Raw genomic sequence first — 12,207 nt, forward strand, 5'->3', positions numbered from 1 at the left:
TACACACTCAGGATGGACTTACAATGAGTGGATGGATGGGTGACCACTAATCGCTGTAAAGCTTGTAATGTTTGTTCCCTGCCATCTCTTCCCCAGGGACAGAACAGGGTCTCCTCTACCCAGACAGTACTCCTCCCTGACATCTTGTATTCTGAAGGTGAATTTCCAGACACTCTCTGCTAAGTGTGGATTAATATGCCTTTGGAACAGCAAGGCTCCCTCAGGTGGGAGGACACTCTGAATTCATATAGGAATGAGCTGGAGAGGCGGCTCAGTGGTTAAAACTGCTTGCAGCTCTTCCAGAGGATCCATGTTTGCTTCCCAGGACCCACATCTGCTGTCTCACAACCACTCGTAACTCTAGCTGCAGGGAATCTGACACTCTTCTGTCTACCAGGGATCCCTACACACATGTGACATACACTCAGACACACATACACAAAAATGAAAATTAAAATAAACCTTTAAAATGTATGTGAGTAAATGAGAAAAATTAAAACAAATACCTGCCTAACATTTAATTTATATTATAGACAAAATCTACACACTCAGTCCAGGTGGTGGTGGATCATACCTTTAATCTCAGGACTCAGGAGGAAAAGGCAGGCAGACCTCTGAAGTTCCAGGACAGCCAGGGCTATACCTTGTCTCAGAAAACCACAATAAATAAATAATAAATAAAATACATTCAATATACATATATACTGATATTATTAGTATACAGGGTGCTTCTAATATAGATTCAAAGGTCAATGACTTTGTTAAAAAATACACTAAGGATACCAGTAGTTAAAAGGAAAAGGCAAAAGTCTAAACTGCACTAGAAGACACTCAATCTTGCTTATAGTAAAAGAAATTCAAAGCGCCCTAAGGAACTATTTCTCACTGATCAGATTGGCAAAAATACAAAGATTTAACAAAATGCTCTCTTGTTTCATCTATGAGAAAGCCAGCATAGTGACACATGGTTCTGGGCATGAGGGTGGCACCCACTCTATGGAAAGGAACTTGGCAATGCTTAGCAAAAAACAGCCTGTATGCTTGCTCTTTGATCTGCAATCCACTTCCAGGAAGCCATCCTAAAGATCCCTTGCAAACAATACACCAAGTCCTGGGACAAGTTTATTTACTGAAGCTCTCTGTGTCAGCCAAGGCCTGGGAAGAAGCCGAATGTCCAGAATAAGAGCGTGGGTAAAACCAGAACATGGCCCAACAGACCACTCTGTGGCCATGGGAGGAACTAGGAAGATCTCTACAAGCAAGTACAGAGTGGTCCTGGGGGCATCTCGTTAAAGGGAGAAAACATGATGCAGAAGAGTGCAAGAGATGCTCGGAAGCAAGGGCTTGTCTAGAAAGGAAAGGGACAAAAGGCAAACTTGAGAGCGTAGGTACGGACATCCTCATAAACATGGTGGTTGAGATAGAGCAATGCAAAGGAAAGAGACTCTAGATTCCTTTAAATGTATCTTATTTTTACATTCGACATGAATGCATACGTCATACATAATTATAAAATTAGGTGATTGCAAAATGACATTAGGGTCTGGAGAGATAGCTCAGTGGTTACAATCACTTGTTGCTTTGGCAGAGGACCCAGATTCAATTCACAGCCCCATGGTGATTCCCAACCATCCATAACCATAGTGCCCAGGGTGCTAATCCCTGGGCATCTTCTGATGTCCTCCAGCATACATACCTGCAGGTAAAACACTCATACATATAAAATATAATGAACAAACAAATCTTTTTTTTTGTTTTTTGTTTTTTGTTTTTTGTTTTTGTTTTTTTTGAGACAGGGTTTCTCTGCATAGCCCTGGCTGTCCTGGAACTCACTCTGTAGACCAGGCTGTCCTCGAACTCAGAAATCCGCCTGCCTCTGCCTCCCAAGTGCTGGGATTAAAGGCATGTGCTGCCGCCACCCGGCTGAACAAATCTTTTTTAAATTAATAACATTAAATTAAAATTTGCATTATCTATCTTGCATATGTATAGGTGTGTGGGCTCCTGTGTCATAGCATGTGTGTGGTGCTCAGAGGACAACTTTCAAGAGTGATTCTCTCCTACCATGTGTATCCTGGGGATCAGATTCAGATCATCAGGTTTAACCGCAAGCACCTTTACCTACTGAGGCATCTCGCTGGCCCTGTATTAAAATTCAAAAGCAATCACCAGGTTGGCGATGTAGTTCAGTGATAGAATGTGCTTAGTATGGTCAAAGCCCCAAGTTCTTCTAGCACCAAAAAGCCACAATGAAAAGCCAAACTGAGAACACAATTCTCACTTCAAAGGGAATAAAAATAATTTATTCTGAGCCAAATAGGAGTGTCCGTGGCCTGAGAACTGGATTCAGTTTTTACAAAATCACATTTTCTGACATTGATGGTCATGTGGGGCTTTATAATAACACAATGCAAAAAGAGACTAGCACATCTTTTCTCTTCTCTTCTCTTCTCTTCTCTTCTCTTCTCTTCTCTTCTCTTCTCTTCTCTTCTCTTCTCTTCTCTTCTCTTCTCTTCTTTATTAGACAGGGGCTTACTATGTGTTTCACTGTCCTAGAACTCCAGCCTGGCCTGGAACTCACAGCGATATGGCTGCCTCTGCCTCCTGAGTGCTGGGATTAAAGGTGTGCACTACTACATCCAGTTTACCACGCATTTTCTAAACACGGTACTGGGCATGTCAGGTGGGAGAATTATAACCAAGCAAAGAAAACCCTGCTGTGAATTTTACAGACGTTATCTACGACAATCTTAGATCTGGGTTGGCAAAAACTAAGTCTGCTAATGTGTCCCTCTTGACAGTTACAAGGATGCTAGACACAGGAGGAGCTAGTACGGGCAGTGTGAGCACCAAAGTCTGGGCGAGCTTGCCACAGTCTAAGTCCCTACAGTCCATATGTTCTCATCAGTTCACGCATCCCTACAGACTTGAGAACTCTGCTTCGACTTTTTTCTGACTTCACTTCACAAAATCAATTCCTAAAATTTGAAAGCAAACTGTCCCTGTGTGCTGAGCCGGGAGCACAAATGCAGAGGAACTCTTGAAAGTGACTTCAACACAAAGTAATTTCTTATCCCTCGTGAGGTTTGCTCTAGGACAAACAGCACACTAACAGAGTGTTAAGCTATCTTCAATAACATAAGTTAAAGAAAAATGCAGATTAGGACTTAAGATGTTGTCCTCAAAAATGGAGATTTAGGAAAGAGGGAAAGACATTTAGACCCAATATATATTTATAACTGTGTATGTGAGGGGCCTGTCTTTTCGATCTTCTTGGCCAGCAGAGCCATAAGCCAAGCCATGGGAGGCAAAGAAGCCAGTTTGGCTCAACACAGTAGCTGGTGTTGATGCAAACTTCGGAAGTCTGACCCTGGGTAGTTTATTTTAGATGTAGTTAGGCACAGAACAATTTGGTGGAAACTATTCTGGTGATAATTAATTCAATCCCATGTACAAAAACAAGCATACATAGAGCTCCTTTGGGAATGAGTTAAGTGAAATACAGATCAGATGTGACTACATCAAAACTCTTTTAAAGTCCAAAAAAGTGGGTTCTATAGACTGACTGAAAAAATAAGTTTATAGTAAGGGTCTGGGAGAATCCAATGCTGGAACAGTCTCTAGCCACACAGATAGGACAAAAGTCACCAGGCTAAAGGACATATGTGCTCCAGCCTTCTAGGCAGATAACACATGTTACAGACAGCTCTGAGTGCTTAACACTCTAGTGCAGCTCTGTGAGCACAAAGACCTCTCTCCATCCGCACCCCAATCTTAGTGAAACCCCAGTTCTATAACTTTTATTTTATATTTATGTTTATATTCTATAAATTTTTTTGAGATAGGATTTCTCTGTATAGCCTTAGCTGTCCTTGAACTAGTTCTGTAGATCCAGCTGTACTTGAATTCAGAGATCTGTCCACCTCTGCCTCTGCCTCCCACGTGCCGGGATTAAAGGCATGTGCCGCCACTGCCTGGCTTTCATCTTGAGATTAAAAAATGTTGAGCAGGCATAGTGGTTTGTGCCTATAACTCCAGCACTTAGGGGATGGAAGCAGGCAGACTGCCCTAAATCTGAGGACAGCCTGGCTACATAGTGAGTAGCAACCGAACCAGAGGTACATAGCAAAATGCTGTCTCCAAACAGCAAGTAATGACAAGATAAACTAGTTCTTTGTATGTATATGTGGTGCCCATGCAATACATAGGCATGTTCACATGTGTATGGGCACACGTGTGTATGGGTGCACATGGAGGCAAGATGTAAAATGTGTTTTAAATGTTTCTTTTAGTGTCTCCTTTTCTTACAAACAGTAACCAGTTCTCTTAACTCCCTGTCAGTCCTCCTCCAGTTCCTAGCCCAGCCCCTTCAAACGTTTCTCCCACAGTTCCCCAAGTCTGCTTGAACAGTTCCTCGTCCCAGTTTCCCAATACCAGCAGCTCCTCACTATAACAACTGTTCTAGCCTCTCTGCTCAGCTCAGCTTCTCCTGGGTCAACTGTCACCAACTGTCAGCTCAGTTCTCTCTCAGCTGTCTCCTACCGATTTCTTCTCTGGCTCAGCTCAGCCTCTCCTGGCTCAGCTTTCACTCTGCTCAGTCTCCTTTCTGGGCTGTCTTTTCTTCTTCAGCCCTATTCAATCTTCTCCTTTCCTGCACCAACCGTCTTCTCTGAGGCTATTCTTCTGCCACCTGGACCTTATGCTCCCTCTGTTCCCAGAAGTCCCTGAAGGTCAAAGGATGAAAGAGTTCTCTTAAAGAGCCAGTAGACTAGCAACTGGGGATCCTTTAGACCATAAGGCACACAAGATAAGTCATAGCACAGAGGCTGAGGTTATGGACCCTTCTGTCATGTAAGCATTACTCTCCACCTTACAAATTGAGGCAGGTTCTCTCTCTGAACCAGGAGCTTGCCAATTTGGCTACTTAGCCAGCTCACTTCAGAAATTTTCTGCTTCTGTCTTCCGGGTGCTGGGATTACAAACAATCTGTCCCACCCACTCTTTACATAGGTGCTAAGAATTTGAACTCAGTCCCCACAGTTGTGTGGCCATCATTTGACACATTGAGTCATCTCCTTAGCACCCAAATAAATAAATTTTAAAAGCCTTACTTACACGCTCTAAAAAGACCTAGTGTTTTTGAGTAACACAAATAACATATATGCATCTAGTGCTCCTGGGTGGTCTTTAAATGCCGCTTTAAATAGAATAGAATGAAATGGAATGGAATAGTCCTATCAACAACAAAGCCTTTTTCTCTTTATAAGTTAATTGCCTTGCATCCTTCATTATAGTAATGACAGTTGACTGTTGTGGATACTAGAAAACCAACTTACTTAGAAAATAAGGGGGAGGGGAGTCGAGCCCTTACACTCTCTTCTCCTCTGTGTCTTCTGTGTCCCTGTGCATTGGAGGGATGACAATGCAAAGACTCAAGTATCCACTGTCACTTAGCAAAGGGTGAAGGCAGGGATGTTAGCAGGAGAATGGAGAGAAAGAGATCTGCCCCAGAGCTGGCAGCTGCCCATGTAAACCAGAGTTTGAAAAAAGGGCAAACCTTTGATGGATAGAAAGGAACAGTTTGGGGGGACTGGGAAGATGACTTGGTGAGAAGGAGCACTTGCTGTGCTAGCATAAGACCCTGAGTATGAACTCCAACACTAGTATAAAGGCTGAGAATGGCCCTGTATTCCTGAAACCCCAGCATTTGCAGGGCAGAGATAGGCAGATCCTGGGAGCTCATTGCCTGGCCTGCCTAGGTGAAACTGTGAGGTTTAGGTTCAGTGAGAGACCCTGTCTCACATGCTCAGAGTTGTATCCTACCACCACCACCACCACCACCACCACATGCACACACCTCCACAGCTTTTGTTTGTTTGTTTCTTGAGACAGAGTTTCAACCGCCCTAACTGTCCTGGAACTAACTCTGTAGACCAGGCTGGCCTCAAACTCACAGAGATCCATTTACCTCTGCCTCCCAAGTGCTGGGATTAAAGGTATGCACCAGCATGCTCAACCAGAATTAAAAAAAAAAAAAATTAAACAATGTACGGTTTTAAGATAGAAAGACTTAAAGTGACAGAGGTGCAGCCACACTGGACCTGTGGGACACAGCAGGGACTGATGTGGATAACTGAAGGGACTCATGAGACCTGAAAAAAGGATGCCCAGGAATGAGACCTCATGTGCCTGCTCTGCCACCTGTCAGATATCTGTGCCTGGACTCAGTGGTAGCTGCTGGGAGAGTTGCTGGGTAGCAACTGTCAGAGAGAAGAGTGAGGTCAGCTGTAGAGCTGGCAGCATGGGGAAGTGGGGCATCTGGGGCAGGGCAGGGCAGGGCAGGCAGGGCAGGCAGGGCAGGGCAGGGGAGGGCATCTTAACAGACTCCCTAATGACCTGGTCCCAGCTGGTTATAGATGTCCTGCGTGTTTGGAATTTGCCCTAACCACTTCTGGATGGTGCTTTATCAGACTCCATTTGTGGTGGCTAATTGCTGTTTTCTGGCTCAGAGGTTACACCAGGGAGATTCACAGCCTGGATCCACAGCAACCCTGGGCACCAAGCAGGTGTGGCAGGCAAGGTGGTTATTAAACCATTTGCAAAGAATGTGTGTTAGATGGGGCTGGGAGATCCTGAGGGCAGCTGGAGGCTTGCTTGTCACTGTTCCCAGATGGCACAGCACAGTTTACTAGCAGACATGAACTGAATGACTACCTTGTTAAACCATTCCTTTTCAGTCCTTCTCCTTCACGCTATCAAGAGATCCAGTAAACGTGAAGTGGGTGAGGCTGCTGGCTGCAGAGCCTGGTGGGTTTGTTTTTTTTTAACTGTGAACTTGGTTTTCCATTTCTTTTCTCAAGTACAAAGAACAGGCTAAAAGAATGCTATGAAAGCTGCTATAGGAAATAAGCTAAACTAGGAACAGAGAAATTTGTTACCAAGTATAACACACTGTGAATAATTGCATGGGTCGTACTTTCAGATAAATGTCTCTGTTTACAGGGGCATCACCACACATGCGTAATAAGTGATCACCAGGTAATAGGAAAGCAGGCCCACTGTCAGATGAATGATCCTTCAAAGACCTAAGTATAATGAATTCTATGAGGGGCTTCACAGACCTAAAAGAATAAAGGCAGGTGCACTTATACGCCAGTTTGTCAGAAAGATACAGAGGCAGGCAGATTCCTGAGGTCAAGGTCAGCCTGGGATAAAACAAGTTTAGGCCCAGGAGTTGCCATGTTTTGGGGTTTTGGGTTTTTTTTAATGTACTTGTTGTCTTTTCTAAAGATCAAGGGGCTAAGGTTATAAAATGCTGATTCATGGAATGAACAGAAGGGAACCTGGGGGGATGTTTGAATTGATATGCAAATAAAAGACTGAGTTTTCATCTGCTAAGCTATCTGGAGAACAGGAGCAGAACACAGAGCTGTCAGCTTGTACCCCACAATTGTCTTTGAGACCTTCTTTTATTGCGCCCAAACACCCCTTCCTCAAGAACTCCTCTCCAAGCTGAGGCTGATCCTTGCCAGATGGGAACATAAAGCAAGGGTGAGCTGGGGTGAGCTGCAAGGTTATCCCATTGTATTTTGACATTATGGGTTAAGCATGGGAGTACCTATCAGAGACTGGATTGAATCCAGGGCACCTGGCTTCAAAGTCCTTAATTCATTATCTTAACCATTAGGTCTGGAGCACGGAGTGATATGGGGACAAAGTAGCCGGTCCTTTGTATGTAGTTAATTAGGACATAACAGGCAATTGGGATATATATTTTTATAATGTATGCATATTTGTTTAGATTACAGTTATTTCTATGTTCTTTATCAGCTAACAACAATTAAAAAAAAACATTTGAAAAAGTGAGATAGGTGTTCATTCCTAGGCCTGGGAACAAGAACTTGTTTGACCTTGCCAGCAAGATGAAAAAGTTGTCCTTGAGATGGCTGGACTCAGACACTTGTTTACAACAGAAGCTATTCAGCAATGGAGCTGTCACGAGCTCCCCTAGGACCTGGAAGCTTGAATTTAGTTTCTCCCTATGATTGAATGAAGCTTGAAAACAAAATGGTATGAAGGAAGGAAGGAAGGAAGGAAGGAAGGAAGGAAGGAAGGAAGGAAGGAAGGAAAGAGCAAGCAAGCATGTTAATTGCAGGCTAAAGAGATGGCTCTGTGGTTAAGAAGGCCTACTGTTCTTCCAGGACCCCAAGTTACTACATTGAGTGGCTCACAACTTCCTATTATTCCAGCTGGTGGTGATTCAGTGTGCACACACGCGTGCACACACACACACTCACAATTTTTTTTAAATCTTTAATTTTTTTTTTTTAATTTTTAGTTGAGAGGCTGGGAATGTCAGTAGAAGGCTTGCCCAGCGCACACACAAAGCCTAACTGGATTCCAAGCACCACACAAACTGAGCATTGTGTCACATGGTCAAGGTCATCCTAAGCTTCATAACAAGTTCAAAGCTAGCATGGGATACATGAGCTCCTGTTTCCAAAAATAAACAAAATGGTAGCTAAAGGACAGAATAAAAGGCTTAAATTAGCCTCGATTCTTCTTCCAGGCTTGACCTAGGAAGGAATTACCTGCCATTTAGATGATTTAAATGATAAGCTGATTGAAGCTGAGTGTGAAGGTGGCTCCCACACATACGGTGGCTCCTGGGTAGAGACAGGAGGATAGGGAGCCTGTCTCAGCCAGAGAGTAAGTTCATACTGCACATAGTTCAATCCGATAGTAAATTCAAGGCCATCCTGGGGTACATGAGATCCTAACTCACAAGAAACTACAACCACAATGACACATGTAATTTGATAGAAAATTTTGTCCCAAGTAAGAGAAAGCCTGGCTTCTGCTGAGCCTGGGGGCGGGGGTAGGCAGTTCTAATTCTAGAACACAGCAGAGGCAGAGGGAGGAAATGGTTCACAAGAGAAAAATCTAGATGTAGAATCTAGAAGGAGATGTAGCTATTGGGAAGCAGGTGAGGATCTGGAAAGACCACTAGTTCCAGAAAAAGGGAAAATGAGATTCTACCACTCACCTAATACAACCATCCACACAACAATGGGAAATCAGTGGGACTGGTGACCATGCAGCAGAATAATTAGAACAAGTAATTGAATTCCATGATTTTTAAAAAGGGATGGGAATGTTCAGAGGTGGTTAGGATATCATTTATTCCTCTAAAGCTAGAGAGATAGGTAAGGAGAGAACATGAAAGATGTCCTAAAATGCATCTTGGGTTTGACTCAGGACAACAAGACTCTGATCCTAAGTTACAAGCTTCAGACAAGAGATGGGGGTGGAAAGAAGGTTGGGGATGGGTTCAAGGCCCTGCCTGGAAACTGGTAGTGACAGACTTCATAACAGATCACCCTAAACTCTCCTACCGTTGTACTTCTCTTTCAGAAATGCCAGATGCTTCCAGATGTTTGTACAGGAATGAGAGACCATGAGCTCCTCAGAGAGACCTTATAGCTGCCTAATCTTGTACTGTTCTTCTGTGACTGACAAGAGACCTCCCAGGCAAGACTGCAGAGTGTCCTGGAGGGCTGAAGAACCAGTCTTGGTCCCTAATGGTAGTGTACCCCTTAGGTCTCCTCAGGCTTGCTCAGGAATGTCACCAGAACAGCAAGCTATCTCAGGCTACCTGGTCACTAATTAATCCTGCCAACTATAGACTAAGCTCAGTGGATAACTCAAAGCCAAGTTTCTTGTCTGAGACTTGCCATGAGACTCTTTTTTTTTTTTTTTTTTTNGAAACTCACTCTGTAGACCAGGCTGGCCTCGAACTCAGAAATCCGCCTGCCTCTGCCTCCCAAGTGCTGGGATTAAAGGCGTGCGCCACCACCGCCTGGCCATGAGACTCTTTTGTAGTGGCTTTTAAAGAAAGACAAAACTGAGCCAGCAAGACAGCTCAGTAAGTAAAGGAATCCAGCACCAAGTCAGATTGCCTGAGTTCAATTCCCCAAGACCCACATTGTAGAAAGAGAGAACCAAATCTTACGAGATGTCCTCCACACACGATGTCATGGCATGTATGGGCCCAAACACACACAACATACATAAGTGTATGTATGCATACAGATATACAAATACATATACACATGTGTGTATATATGTGCATGTACATACAGACACATATATGCATATGATATATATGTAGATATATGTATACATATTTATACACATACATATATACATGTTACATATGTATTATATGTGTGTGTGTGTGTGTGTATATATAGTATATATATATATATATATATATATATCAGAAATTCATAGTCCAGTGAGTTTGAATTCCCAGCAGCAGCATCAACAAGAAACACCCCAACAAGGTGAAAGGAGAGAAACAGCTTCCAAAAGTTCTCTGACCTCTGCACATGCATCATGGAACACACACACAAAGTAAGTAAATAAGTAAGTATGAATAATAAATAAATAAAAATAAATAAATAAAGATTGGGGGCAGAATCTAAGGAACCAGAGGAGTCAGGGATATCAAAAGAACACAAGACCACTGGTTACAAAAATCAATTGACTGGGACCTTTGGTGGCTTGCAGAGATCAGGGAATCTGTAGAAGTCTGGCCTAAGTCCTCTGTATATATATTATGGCTGAGTAGTTTGGTGTTCTTGTGGGAATCCTGGAGGTGGGAACTAGGTGAGGGGTGAGCTGTCCCTGACTCTTACCTGCTTGTGAGACCCTTTTCCTCCTACTGGGTTGTCTTGTTCAGTCTTGGTGTGATAGTATGTGCCTGGTCTTACTGTAGCTTGTTGTGTCCTGTTTTTTGATGTCTCTGGGAGGCCTGGTCTTTTGTGAGGGGAGGCAGAGAGGGGATGGATCAGGGGGGAGAGAGACTGGGGAAAGAGACTGAGGGGAGGGAGGAAGAGGAAACTGCAGCTGGACTGTATATACGAGAGGAGAATTTAAAAAGAGAGAAAAATTGAAAAGGACCATGAAAGTGATCTACAGATGCACATACCCCAGTACCCACTAAGGTAGGAGGACCTGGCCAGCCTAAACTACAAATTGAAATCCTGGGGCTGGGGTGTGGGTGTGGGGTGTGGGGTTCTGAGTCACAAAACACCAACAAGCAAACTCCAGTTAAGAATCAAATCACTAATTCATTTGGAAAATGACCCCTTACAGCTACAGCTCTGCTGTTGTCAGGGTTACAGCAAGCTTGGAAGTCATAGCTTCTGAGTCCAAGTCTCGAAGCATGTCCAGAGGACCCTGGCTCACCACTGACTGAGGATCAGGCTACAAAAACTGTTATGCATCTATGGTACAGATACAGAAGGTCCTCCATGTTTGCCGCTTCCTCCTAGAAAACCACTCTCCCCTTGTCATCCTTTACCAAAACAATACAGATTAGCAGCTATTTCTACAGCTTTTACCTAGTAGTCAGTATTGTAAGTAAACTAGACATGACTTCAAGTCTGTGAGAGAGGCCCACCTGTAACCCCATAGCATAATGATTACCCTAAAACTGAACCCAGCCTAGGCAACATAATAAATATGTAAGACCCCTGATGCTGGGCCTCCACTCAAGTCCCGGGATGAGCTGGCCAGCACCCCAGTGTCCCGAGAGAAAACCACACCTGATGCAAACTGCAAGAGGTTTTATTATCAGCTAGCTGAGGACGAAGTCCCTCCGCTGTGCAGGGCAGGGGAGTTCGACACTGAGCGGTGACAGTAGGGGGCTTTTAACAGCTAGCTGAGGGATTGGGAGTAGTTGGGAGGAGAGTTGGGAGGAGTTGGGAGGAGAGTTGGCTACAGCTCCTTTCTGGTGGGGGGCGGGGGGTGGGGGGATGAGCTGCAGCCTCCTCTCCGGTGTCTATCTCCATGTCCTTGGCACAGAAAGGCAGGCATCTCTGGTTGTACAGTATAGAAACAAAAAAGGTCTTTTGCTGGCTATAGAGAACAAAGAGCTTCTTTCTAGCTGTATTTTTAAAGATCAGGGAAAACAAGCTTGGGGAACATCCAGGGGCTTTACCTTCCAGGGAGAAACGCTCTAAGTCGGGGTCTCACAATACCAGACCAGCCTGATCTAAAGGGAGACGCTGTCTTAAAGGAGATTGAGGGCACTCAGCCCCAACCCATACATCTGTAATACAACTCTAACACCCAAGGCTCAGAAAACATCACACAAGAGGGGACAGAAAGACTGGATTGCCAGAGACCCAGAAACTCTGT

The sequence above is a fragment of the Mus caroli genome, chromosome 19 (genome assembly GCF_900094665.2).
Source record: "Mus caroli chromosome 19, CAROLI_EIJ_v1.1, whole genome shotgun sequence".
Classification (NCBI taxonomy): Eukaryota; Metazoa; Chordata; class Mammalia; order Rodentia; family Muridae; genus Mus; species Mus caroli.